We start from the raw sequence: 13,879 nt of genomic DNA on the forward strand, positions 1-13,879 counted from the left end.
CTGATGGATGTTTAGCACTTACCTTAATGCAGATTTTTGCTTTAGCTAACATTTGTAGAAACAGAATCAATTACAAGCTGGAGATTACTGGGCTGATGGGCTTTCATGCTATTGCAGTTGACCGTGCAATTGGGTTTCTAAGTGACAGACACCACAGGACAGTCTCAGCTTGGCAAAATCCTCCTTTACTTTTCCACTTATCTAACATATTCTTCATTCAGCACTTCAATTTCCCACCCTTTGCCTTTTTTTCCTGAGCCATCTGAGCAGAGCCTATGCACACACGTGTGCTGTGCTCTTTCCTGATGAGGAAATACCCACACTTGGGTGCCCCAGCACAGTGGGACAGCCCCCACTGGCACAGCCCTGGGACAATTACAGCGTTATCTTCTTCACCAGTCAATGTTCAAATGTGGAAGCTCTGCATGAGGGAAGGCTTTAAATGTGGGAGCAGCCCAGAGGGCTCATGGTCAACATAAAATAAAGCTCAGCAACCTCCTAGAATAAATGAGAAACCTTCACAATTAATGCTTTTTGCCAGCATGATCCCAAGCAAAAGAGCATTCTTGCAGTTAAATATTTTTAAGGCTGCAAATGGCTCCTGTTTAAATGAGTTTGATTGCTCCTCTCAGTGCACTCAATCTTTAATAAATATTATATATTTACTAGCAGTAATCAGAGTCCTTTTTCACTTTCCTAGAAAAAGTTGTAGAATTAGGAGTCTTCAGTATCTCAGAAACACTGGTGCCCAAAACCAGACTTATAACCCCTGCTCCCCCACAGAGGTGGAGAAGGGTCAGCACTTCACAGAGTCAAGCCCAGCAATAAAGGAAATACAAACACAACTATTTCCAAAACGTCTCATCCAGAGATTAAATAAGCATATTTAGGGGAGCAACCCCATTAAAATTTTAGCAGGTAGATAGCATATGTAAGAGGGAGGGGGTTTTTTCAATTAACTAACTGTCTCTAGCCTAGAGCTAGAGTCTCAAATGTTTTTACAACACAGCAATACTCCAGTTCATATCTGTCAGCTGGAATATTTACAGCTTTGTAATTATTAAAATTGTCTGAACTGCAGAGCTACAAGCTGGTTGGTTTGGATGGGGCAGTCTGCCATAAGGTACAGAAACAAGGCACTTGCATTTAATCAGGATCTGTCAGCCACAGTTTCTCCCTGTACCACCACCCTCCCAAGTCACTTCACTATAAAAGTGAAGCAATATTCCACGGATTTTACCATCTCTGATTAGGAAACTCCCAGAGTCTCTCTGCCCTACTCATAGTTTGCAGCCATAAATCTTGTAGAAACTTGCAGCTCTCTACCAGATTGCTGGTTCTGGCTGAAGTCAACCAAAAGCATCAGAATTTGCTGAAAGGAGAGGCAGGCTGGCAGTATCCTCACCTGGACCTTAACTGCACACAGCTGCACTCAAAAGCCAACTTGTGGTCAACACAGCACTGACAAAGCCAATCCAGCACTAACAAAGTGTTATTCCCCCTTCTAGATAAGCACCTAAAAGAAGTGGGATGATGAGCACCAGTGAGCTCAGAAGAGGCACAGAGCAGATCCCAAGGGCATAGACAGGTGAATTTAAAAGCTATGATGAGGCCTAGATCTCACCCACTGCACCAATGAGGTTTACTGAATATTGGCATAAAAGCATTTTTTTAGGTATAAAAGATTTTAGGACCTTTTCCTCCCTCCTCCAAGGGAGAGGTATCTAAACTCACAGGCACCTTCTGTTTATTAACATCAGCAGCTCCTCTTGGAACAGACCTTCTACTGAAACCATGTGTGTAGCAAAGCTGAGAAAGAACACACCGCCATTTTCCACAGCTTCCTTTCATGGCAGGTTTTCCCAGGGCCTCACCAGTTCCCTGGCACTCACCCACTGCCAGGACTGGGGCCACAACCTGTCCCAGTGGTGGGAAGGACTCACCCGGGAGCCATGGCACGCTGGGGACACTGTTCTTCATGCAGAAGATTCTCTAAAGGATATTTGCATTGAAAAATGTTTACCTTCTGTGTGTTCCTGCCCAGGAACAACACAGATGTGGGTTCAGATTTTTTAAGAAACACTTGGATAAGTGCAAACACATCTCTTTTGTAATCAGCCTGGGCTGACCCTGTTTAGCCTGAGGTCAACGAGCAGTGGCATCTGACCTGCAGAAGTTAATGCAGCAGAACAATAGCAGAGGGTTGGCAAGGCCTTATCCTATTACCTTTTTGATACCAAATTAATTGTTTTTCTCCCTCTCAATGATTCTCTGACCTTTCAGCTATATGTGTTGCTGGCACAAAGTGATGGATTAAATTTAAGCAAGTACATTTCTTGACATTGTCTCGCAGATTTAAAAGTTATTTAGGTCTTCCTTTCAGCACTAAGAGGTTTAAGAATGTGCTTATGATTGCAACCCCGTTTGAGAGTTAAAGAACACCGCAAATATTAATTAGCTTGGCAGTATCAGAGACAAGAAAACCAAAGGAAGGACCACAGAACTTATTACAAAAAAAAAAAAATTCTACACGTAATGAAGGGATACAGATGTCCTACAAACCAGACGTAGGCAATGCTAGATGTCTGGTATTAACTTAATTAGTAGTGCTTTATTAATTGGCAAACCCAGAAATATTACCTGTAGAATGAATGCAATTAGTCAGGCTGCTGTTGTTCAAATGGAGAAAATCCTTGATCCTTTGTTGGATGAGGAGAGTGTGCATGGAATAGCTGTTGGTTCCTATCACAGCTTTGATTCAAGGTTTTACTTCCTCGTTGTTGGACTATTTCACCTCATAGAATAAACAGAGGTGATGTGGTGGGTACCAACACCACATCAAAAGAATTGAAAGAAATCTCTTCAGGATTTCTCCCACTGTGCATCATAAAAGCAAGGGATCCTGAAAACCTGGTTTATTAATCTGAAGTTTAAAACATTCATATTTTCCTGTAGGTGATTGTAGAGCATCAAGGCACCGAGCCCAGATGAGTGTTCTTTTCTGGCTCAGCTCTCTGTGGGCAGAGCTGCCTTCCCTGCTCATCACAACCACAGAGCACAAGGATCACGTCCTGTCAGGTTGTAACACCCAGGGGACACAAAAATTGTTTTCTTTCAGGCAATATTTTTCACCTGTGCTAGCTGGCAAGGGCCAAATCCTCAGCCAGATACAATCTGGATCAGTTCCTCTGGATCCTTCTGAGCTGTAGAATGAACATGAATTTGGGGCTAACTCATTTGTCTTTCAGGTGTTTTAGAAAACAATGGAACCTGGTTCCCACCCTCTTTTAGCTTCTCCCCACCAAAAAGCCAACCACACAACCATGCCCTTGGGAACTTTGGTTCCCAGCTCCCTTGATCCTCTGTACAGTCCTGCTGTTCTCTAGCTCAAGTAGCACTGTAGCTTTAAGCACATACTGAATTATTTCCAAGAACACTGCCAAAACTTATTTACCGTAGATATATTTCAAATAAACATGCTTGACTATTTTCTTTAATTGATAGAATATAGAATCTCATAGGTGTTTTCTCAAGATAAAGAAAACGCTTTTTCCTGGTTAGGTCACCAGGAGCCTGAAGAATCGCATATTTAGTCACTGAAAAACATTAATTAAGGTATTAAACAAATTCATTTATTCCGATTTAAGCAGTATTGGATCACAAGAAAAGAAAAGGATCAACAGAAAGGAAATGTTACATCAGTGGTACCACTGGGTAACTTCACTTATTCAACAGAGTTAAATATTCCCTTAATTCATACTCCAAACTTCAAATACGGATGATTAAACATATACATTAGCAAGATGAAGAGCAGAGGATTTTACATGACAGCTCTGCCCAAAAGTGACAATAAAACCTGCCTTAGGGAGAAATTGGGAGAGAGTAGTAAAAGGCTAATCTTGTTATAATGCTTAATGATTTATGGGGAAAAAAAAAAAAAAATCATAGTCTAAGCCATCTTCAATTTTTCCAAAACATTCATACCTGCATTTAAATACTTCAGTAAGAACAGAAACATTCCCCTGTGTTTCCAGGATAACAATATACTTCATTAATCAGAAGCTCATAGGAATATGTTCAGAAAGTGCAGAATTGGACTAATTTGATTTTCAAGACCGTTAACAGGAAGATGAATTTCACAAAGATGAACGTGATTCTCTTCACATTTGGGGGCCTTTCTGGCTGTGGGATAACTCTGTAGCCACATTTGTGGCTTCCAGTGACTGGAGTGCAACAGGGACGAGTCCTGTTGGTTGCACCTCCAGCATGAGCACAGCACGGACTGGAGCAGAGGAGCTCCAGGCTCTGGGAGACCACATGGCTGGAATGAGCACAAGCATTGCCTGAGCAGCTCCTTTGGAAAGGGTGGTAAACTCTGCAAAGATATTATTATTCTGGTATAAAACAACTAGCAGAGGGAATACTTGCTGATACCACCAAGAACCATAATTCCCTTAGCAGATGCTCTTCTATCAGATCAATATCAGCTATTATTGCTATAAAAAGTCTGAGCAGGAGGACTTTTCCATCCTGCCCCTGGCCTATGGAGGATGTGAGGCACAGCACTGCAGTCCCCTGCTCCTCAGGATCTCCAGCCATAACAAGGGTGAAGTCTTGTCACCTCCTTGTGTCCAGTGTATCTCTTGAGCATCTCAGAAATAGATGGGAGACGTTTTATTACGCAGGACAAAAAGTCAGTGAAATTATTTCCTTCCAGTTCCATTTTCAAACAGCCACATCTGATCGGTTCTGTTCATTCATCACTTTGCCAGCACAATAAATACTCCACAAAATTATTTTGGAGGTTTTGGTCAAACAGGCAACTTCACCACTATCATTCACGTGGTCAAGTGCTGCCACTAGCTTGAGAAAACACCAGATCCCTGGGAAAGTCTGCACAGATGGACATCACCAGGCACCACCCCAAAACTCCTCCTTCAGCTCACCCAGCCCCTCTCCTTGCCAACTTGCCCAGTGCCATTTTATTGAGATTGCAGCTCGTCAAGCATTCAACAGTGCAGCTCCTCACATGCTCAAAATAAGCCAGCACATCAGTGCCACCCTTCCCCCCTGCCCTCAGCTTTCAATTAAATTTAGAATTGACTTTGAAAGTACAACTTGAACGTATGTGGTTCAAAATGACCTTGTTACACCTTTCCTTACCTTCCTGAGCAGGGCTCTTGTACTCCAGCTCAGGGTTTAAAACCTAGAAACAGGAATTTTCTCTAAGCTCCTGTGGCAAACTACAGGTCTCAAGCTGTTTAAAGTCTTTAAAGGTACGTCCAAAGCTAAAGTGTTCTCTGCAGAGAGAGATCTGGGAGCCCAGGTCCAGGAGTTTTCAGCAAGATATTTAAAACCTTCCTGCAAGTCAAATATTTTTTTCTATTTCTAACTCTTAGCACAGTTATAAGTGCATTTTATTATAGCATCACATTAATCATAATTAAAGTCATCACAGAAAATATTAAGTCCCACACATATGAAGATCCAAAATCAATTTGTACACAGTACTTGACTCTTTCTTTACTTTCTTCCTTATTGCAGAAAAAGAAGGACAATTATATTTGATATGATCCTGACCAGAGGAAGGAGTGAGGGTAGCATGAGTAAACCAGAAGATGATTTGATTAAAGGCACACTTTGAGTATCCTCAAACACAGCTCTAAAACACTAAAAGGTTTCTGTGTCTATTGCCCTCCCTGTGCCTGGCTCAAAGACAACAGATAACCCTTAAATATTCACACAGATACCACCATACCAACCCAGACCCAGGATTTTTTTGGGGCAATACAATCTTCTCTTGCCATACAACTTTACACCACTTAGCATTAAAAGGCTTCATCACCTTCTACAGAGAGACCAGACCAAAGCTCCATGTGGTTCTTATTTTAACAAAATGAACTTACTCCTCACATTATTTGTCAGAATATTCCTGGGACTCCTAAAACTATTCACCCTTTCAATACTCATCAAGATGCAGTGTAGGACACAAGAAGGTATTTCAAAGCAACAAATTCTATTTTATTCCACTTACAGTTTTGACAGAGCATTGCTATCCCAGATGAAATAGATGTGTTTTCTGAATTATATAATTAACTTTTTAGCCATTTGTAATTAAATGCAATAATTATTTTCAACTTCAGCATGAACTTTTGCATTAATTAACTCAATGGTTTCAAGAAAAAACAGTATAAGATTTAGGCACATCTAGAAGCTATCCCCACAGTACCTTTACAACAACCTTAGACAAAACAAGCCCCTTTCAATAAAGGGAAATTACCCATCCTTCTCCTAGAGCAGAGAATGTTTTTCTTAGTCTCTGGAAAAACAACACCATACCTTACAAAATACAAGAAAAACCAAACAAATAGCAATAAAGGACCCTTACCCAGAGAAGACACAGCAAGTGTTGAGTTCCCACCAGACTAAGGCAGAGTGACTGCAAGCAAACAGGTGTTATGAATATTCTAAATAACAATCACAGGTAGGATCTATTACATTAGATTAGGGTCTTGACTGCAGAAAATGTTCCCATTTGCAGCCTCAGCTGATGCACTCCACAGTCAGGCCCAAACATTTAACACTGTAAGAATAAAATCCTGCCTCTTGTGCTCAAGGTGTAACCACCCAGAATTAGAGGTTCTAACTGGGCCATGCCCATCACTGGCCAGTGGATTGCACTACTCCTAATTTGTTTTGTGTATGGGCAGCCCCAGTGCTATGACAGACACAGCAGGGGTGGCTCCAGCCAGGATAATGCCAGAGGTTTTGTCCAGAGCCAGCTGATGTTGCACCTCCCTTGGGAGCTGCCACCACCTGAGACAAAGAGTCACCCCAAACAGTGCAGTTCCACCCCTCATATTTGTGAAAAACCAATGAAGAAATGTCCCAACATGGGCATGTGTTTCAATACCTACCTCACCCCACCTGGGAGTGACCTCAAATGCAGTGGGCTGAAAAAGTGGTGAAGACTGCAGATGCTGATCCATGTAGATAATGGATGGCATTAAACGGATACTGAGGAACTGAGACTCCCCTGAACCTGCTACAGGACATCTCTGTATAAAGTTTAAAAATAAAGTCTGGGAGACAAGGCTTGATAAAAATGGGGCATGAGGCAAATGGCTCTGCCTGACATTGTCCACTCTTGTGTTTCACCTGAAGCAACTGGATTGCTCAAGCTTCAGGGGAACTGCACCGAACTGACAGAGTTGAAACCAACACTGAGTATATGGAAAAGTTTTACACTAATAGCACCATGGCAAATTTCCTCAGCTGGAGACTGCTAACACAGGGTTTGTTGGGCTTCTGCACCTGCAGAGAAAGACGTGCAGGTGACAGTTGCAGGTTATGGCCAGAAATGATATTCTGATAGCCACAGATGTGCTCACTTCCAAGACTTTGCTTATAGAACAAAAGTGGTGGGGGTTCATTTTTTTCAATGGCATTGAGAACTTGTATAAACTCCTGATTAAAAGAGTCAAGATTCATTTGGGCCAAATGAAATGCACCTTACCCATTCTGTGAGGATTTCAGGCTGTATTTTTATTCCCTCAATACCATCAGTCTAAAATGTTAAAACTTGTAGAGCATGGCATAATAAAGCAGCTTGAATCTAAGAACTCTGCCAAGCATAACATCAAATCTTTCAAAGAGTGAGGTTAGATAAAGCACCAGATACACAGCAAATTCTTGATTGAAATAAAATACCAAACATTTCTCCTTGGCTGGCAACAGGTGAATTCACAGAACGGGTTTCCTTATTCACAGAAGTTTCTTTTATAGCAAATTCAAGGGCTTCCCCACTTCCCAGGAAAATTCCGTCTTGCAATATATTTAAAATCTTATCAGCTTGGAAAAAAATAACACTGCTTTAAACTGATGGGAAAGGAGCCCATTGGCTCTAAAGTTACCATCCCCGGGCTGGGCACTCGGTGCTGTTTGGGGCCTTTGTTCAGGCTCAATCAGCCGTCGAAAATCAGCGCTCCCGTCACTGCCCGTGCTGGGCGGGATGACCAGGAGGGATTCCCGCAGCCAGGACTGGGCGCTAATTACCTGTTCAACCCCCCTGTAAATACCTGTCAGAGGAGGGGACAGTTCTCTCTGAATACCTGTCCTGGCTGAGAGGGGATTGGGGCAGCAGGACCTCGCTGGGGCTCCCCCTGTGCCCCCCACGGCAAAGACATCACTGCAAATAACATCTACAGTTCCTTCCTTCCTTCCTTACAGCATCTAACACGAAAAGTGTGTCACAGACCCTAGAGCTGAAGGTGGAGGAACCACCAGCAAATCCCTGTCTGTATTAGTACCTCTGCAAAGCACAAAAATCTACAGGTTATTTTTACTGCGGACTCGCATTCACCGTGGTTGTTAAAATCCCGAAGTTCTAAGCTTCACCTGCCTGAATAGGATGGGGAAGGTGAGTGGGGCTCCCTTGGCCTGCAGAGTCACTGAAAGGGAAATTTATCTTCCGAACAAATATCCAAGAAATAAATGTGGTGCTCCAGAGGCCTTTATTCCTCTGTCTCGAACCCTCAAAAAGAAAAATAATACAGAGATCCTTTGAAAAAAAGATAAATGAAAAAAAGTTTTCTGATGACCACTGGAAGTTTTTCCTGTCGCAGCAGGGAACGCCATGGGGGAGCGAGAGCCTGTGCCCGTCAGCAACAAACACACAGGGTGGCTTGGCTGGGCTGTGCTCCTCACCCCGACATCAAAATGAGCCTTTCATGGGCTGTTTCCTGGGAAAAGGGTTGATTTTCCCATCCAAGCAGGAATGGTGGGAGGCTCAGCCGGGAGCGCAGGTGGGTTCGGTCTGTACGCGGCACTGTGGCACCAGGGACTGCTGCTGGCAGAGCGAGGGGGAAAGGAAGGAAAAGAGGGGAGACAGCGGGGGGAAGCTTAAAATTTTTGCAAGAGCAAACAATCCTCCCGCGAGCAGCGGTAAATAAAATAACAGCAGCGGGGTGATTTGCAACCATGTAACGGGGCTTTTGTCCGGGCCCATTTCTCGCCGCCGGGAGGGTTTCTGTGTTCCCTCTCCGCAGGGTCCCGGTGTTCCCCCTCCGGCTACAAAGGCCGGGGGCTGCAGCCCCTCCCCGGCGCTGCCCCCGCTCTGCCCGCGCTGCGCTCCCCTCCTCCCGCAGCCTGGGGGGCTCCGGCGTGTGGGGCTCTGCGATTGCGGGCTCTCAAGTGCTGGTGGTGTAGGATTTGCCAGCTTTAAAAACAGCTTTTATTCATATTTTTAGCCTTTTTTTGTTTTGGTTTTTTTCCTAGTTTACATGAAGCCCGTTGGGCATTTTGCTCTCTGTTGGAAAGTTAGAAGTATTTATAAGTCTAATTAGAGGCATTTATAAGAGTGATTAGTGTGAAGCATCAGCTGCTGGCGGCATTCTGTGTGTGTGTGTGTGTGTGTGTGTGTGTGTGTGTGTGTGTGGTGTTCATACATGGATGCAACACTAGTTTACAATTTGTTCCTGTGCCTGAAAGCTGTGAAATGCCCTTAATTCCCCCGGCACCGATGGCAACAGTGGGCACTGGCTGGCTCTGTGCAGTGGCTCAGCACTACACAGGATCACATCCCTGAGGAGGGGTTGTATCTCCCTATTTTTGTCCACTGATGTAGGAACAAGAGCCTAAGAAAAAAAAAAATTAAAAGAAAGAAAAAGGAAGAAAAAGCATGTGTGTGTTGAAAGCTGCTGTTAGACCCTTAGGACAGAGACCAACACGGCCCCACTCCTGCCCGTGGACTGCCCTGCAATCCCTCATCTCGCAAGTGCAACGTTGTCTTTTCCTCTTTTTCCTTTGCTGCTGGGTATCAACTCTGCATCCTCACCCTCCCTGGACCTGAGTTTGCAGCACAGATGCAGATGTCTCTCGGGGGAGAGGCTCCCACACAATCTGCTTTGGGGAGCAGAACCATCTGCAAATGGGCTCAAGCAGCAGCGGGGGCTGTGGGGCTGCAGGAGAGGCTGCCCCAGCCTGAGGGCAGCTGGAGATCAGCCAAGCCCCTGAGCTGCCCCTGCTGAGCCCCGGGCACCGGGCAGGTCCCGGCCAGGGGACACCGGGCACGGCACAGCCGGGAATGGCACAGCCAGGATGGCACAGCCGGGAATGGCACAGCCAGGATGGCACAGCCGGGAATGGCACAGTCGGGCATGGCTGGTGCAGCACGGGGTATTTCCAAAGCATCCATCCTGCAGACCTCGGTGTTTCCAGCCCAGAGCCACTGCCCTGGCCCGGGGCAGCCGCACAGGTTGCTGCGGATCCACTGAGCACCCCCCAAAGAGCTCAGCCTGCTGAGAGCACCCCAGCAAGCACAGCCCCACCACCAGCCCCGCTGCTGGGCTCCAGTGCTGCCACAAACCAAAGCCTGACAAGCTTTAGAGCCAGGTGTATGCCCTGAGGTCCTGCTCACAGCACAGGACCTGAGCACTGTCCATCTCCTAAAACTCCTGGGACAAGTGTCAGTGTCCCCGAGTCTCTCCTGGCCCAGGGACAAACCGTGCCAGAGCTGCTGCCTGCGAAACGCCCTGAGCTAGATTTGGTTAAAACGTCTTGAGGCAGCTCCTGCGAGTTCAGGCCCTCGTCGACCAGGGATTTCTTTTTTTCTAGTCATCATATAAACAGAATTAAAAGGTCAGTGCTGCCCCCACATGCTTACAAAAGCTTTTGGCTGGAATGGCTTGAGAAAGATAGGGAGATATGTAGGGAGCACTTTAATAATATATTTGTTTTGCATACCTGTGGTCTGTTTCCCTGTCACAAAACAAACAAACAAAAAACCTTCTTTGATTTCTGCTTTCAAAAACTTATGTGAAAAACATCTTCAGATTTATTCACATCAATTTCAGAGCTATATTTAGAACATTTTCTGCAAAAACAGTCTGTAGTACAGTTCCACTGACACAAAGGGATGGTTTAGCTTGACTTTTTAATATTTCTTTTTGGGGAGACATTAATAAACTGACAGTCCCCCAAATCACCTATAAAACAATCTTTTTTTTCACTTAGTGTCCCTGTGTCTAGTCCATACAGCCCTTATAATCCATGTAGTGATTTTCCTGAGGGCAGATAGAAATTGCTTTTCCATTTTTCCTATGTCCATGTCTGTACAGCTACTGAACGTCCCATACAAACTGAAGGTGAAACACAAAAGGGAGAAGTTACAATGAACTCACTTTACTCCAAGTAGTAGCAAGTGGCCATGTGAAGGGATGTACAAAAAAACCAAGCTATTTTTCTGTCTCTGGTCTTTTCAGTAACAGGGAGGTTAAGGTATCCCTCCTGGCAGGGGGTGAGACTCAAATGTCACGCTGAAGAATGACGTTGTGTGTGTCCCTTTAAAAACTTTGAATAGAAACTAGTTTAAATTTGAATCTAAAAAGATAAAGTGAGCTGGGTTCAACCTGGAACTGGCTAAAATGTTTCATGCTGCATGTTCATGAGGAAAAGAAAAATCCTCTTTTTTTTTTTCTTTTAATCTAAAAGTTGGTTTTGAAAATTTTTAGCGGCAAAACGTTAAAACACTGCTTTATTTTATGGCAACAGACAGTTTCTTTCACTTCAGAGTTACAGCAAGAACCAGACCCTGTAATGGGGTGGAGATTCAGCTTGGAAATCCCCTGGATTTCTGGCTCAATTCGTCCTTGTGCACAAAAACCAGGCAGCACAGCCAATAAATTTGTTTGAAACAAGTGATGTGTACCCAAGCCCACCCCAGGCGTGTGGGCAGGAAGGAGCAGGCAGGATGTGGCTGCTGCCCACCCAATCTCCATGGCAATGAGGGGTCTCACCAGCTGGGTCAGCCCCAGCAGCCCTGGGGTGTCCTGGGCTCTCCTGCAGCAGGTGGCAGCCCCAGCCAGGTCCCTGCTGAGCTGGCAGAAATCCATTCCCTGCTCTGTGGGACAGAGGGAACCATAGGAAGGTGCTGGGAGGGACGAGGGCACAGGGAGTTGCAGGTTGCAGGTTTCTTGTTGCCACAAGAAATTTCATTCAGCCTTCATTTTAGTCTTTGGCAGAGACTCATTTGAATGGATCTACTAAACAAATCTCTCTTCTTGCCCAGGCTTCTTTCAGCTTTAGCTGTCCTGAATATGAAATCTCCCAACTGGCATACAGGTACTTCAGGGCCTCAGCAGAAAGAAAAATAAAAACAAGTCACTAAATTCAGAGAGTACTGAGACCAGAGGTGGGATTATAGAACAGATTGACTTGGATGGAGTAACAATAAAACTTGTGATCTTGTTTTCCTAACTAGCCTGGCTACATGGGTACCAAAATCAGAGCTGCAAATATACAAATGTCAGGAAACCACACAAAAAATAATCCAAAAGTATTTTAATGTTTTCTGATTAGAAATTCCATTTTCAGAAATACAACAAATACAAATGGCATTATTACTCTGTAAACATCTTCCCTCAGACCCTTTGAAACCTCAATGCAGATTTTTAAATACATTTTCAGAAAGAAAACAGTGTCGAAAAAGAACAAAGAATTACAAGACATTTGAGAAAAGTCCTGAAGTTAATTTCAAAAGGACATGACTTTAGCATAAAAATACATTTGGAGGAAGAGTATTTTTTGTTTGTTTAGGAATGTTCAATTTTTTCCAGCAGGAAAGCTGGATGGGCACACTCTGTACCGTCCCTCGTTATTTTCAATTAGGTAACAGACATGAAGTTACTTTGCCTTTGCTGTAAACAAGCCGTAGTAGTTCTGAGAAAGGTATATTAAATGCCAAAAGGAAAATGAGCAAAAAGATGTAAGATGGAGCCTGATCCTGCTAACCCCTGCTTCTCCAAGCAATCCTCTTTCTTTTCTACTTACCGTGCAGTCTAAGAACTTCAGGATTAAGTCAGATCTTAGAACCATAATTCCATTTATTTGTAGAGGCAAACATGCCTTTTTCTTAACATAAATGCTTTTATTTAAAAGGAGGTTGTCAGTTTGAAAATGTTTTAAATTCATGTTTAGGAGAAACTTTGTGCAGTTTCACACAGGCTGAGGGAAGAAGGGATGGGCTGGACCTGAGCAATTCCAGCAGGGCTGAAGGGATGGGCTGGACCTGGGTAATTCCAGCACCCAGAGCTGCCTACCCAGCCCCAGTCACCCCCCGAGCAAGCACTCCCTGTTTGGATGCACAGACACAGATTAATTCCTGCAGAGACCCTTTGGGTGCCCAGCGCCTGCAGGAGCCCCAGGACCAGCGCTGCCTCCCATGGCTGCTCTGCACCCCAAGACCCTGGGCTGGCCCCCAGGCAGCCCCTCTGCCACCAAAATCACGTCAGCAAAGAGCTCCTGGAATTCCAACAGCACATCCCTGTCATGGGGCTGGAGGGGCGCTGGCAGTGCTGCAGTGCATTGTGCTGGGATGGGGATGAGCAGCTCTGGGAATAAACAGGAGGCCCCACACAGAAACAGAGGGACAGGAACTGAAAGTGACGTTGTCACCCATCACTGGAACTCCTCCTGAGAGCCAGTGTGCCAGCGAGGACACACAGGGTGTGCACCCAGATGCTCACAGTTTGCTGTTTCATTTTATGGCTTTTTTCCTCTTGAATTATCTCCTGTAAATAAAGAAGACAGAACAGAATGTGATTTAATGTTTGCAACATTTTTCAAATGGTATTACACAAGTTACCAGCAAAAAAAAACTACCCCAAAGTGTTTTAGCAGCCTGCAACCCCCATCTCACATCTATTAGCAAAGAGTTAATTCTGGTTTGTTGCCCACAAGCCTCAGGTCTGAGTTTTGTTACATTTTTAAAGACTGCATCAGAAGCTTAGCCAGAAATAGTCAAATCATCCTTTTTGAGGCATTCTTAATTAAATAGCATCATATGTAGTCCCTGTAAAGGACTAAAAATATTCAGCTGTGA

The 13,879-nt window shown here is 44.4% G+C and overlaps 1 long non-coding RNA gene across 1 annotated transcript in view; it reads right to left on the reverse strand.

The window, feature by feature from the left end:
• Positions 1-12,324: 12,324 nt before the first annotated feature.
• The window catches only part of LOC148222691 (uncharacterized), a 236,737-nt gene continuing 235,182 nt past the window's right edge, over positions 12,325-13,879 (reverse strand). Inside the window, exon 5 of the long non-coding RNA XR_015805606.1 lies at positions 12,325-13,568. This is a non-coding gene — a long non-coding RNA (uncharacterized LOC148222691). The remainder of the gene's footprint in view (positions 13,569-13,879) is intronic.

This window comes from Sturnus vulgaris, chromosome 10 (assembly GCF_052056855.1).
Source record: "Sturnus vulgaris isolate bStuVul1 chromosome 10, bStuVul1.hap1, whole genome shotgun sequence".
NCBI lineage: Eukaryota > Metazoa > Chordata > Aves > Passeriformes > Sturnidae > Sturnus > Sturnus vulgaris.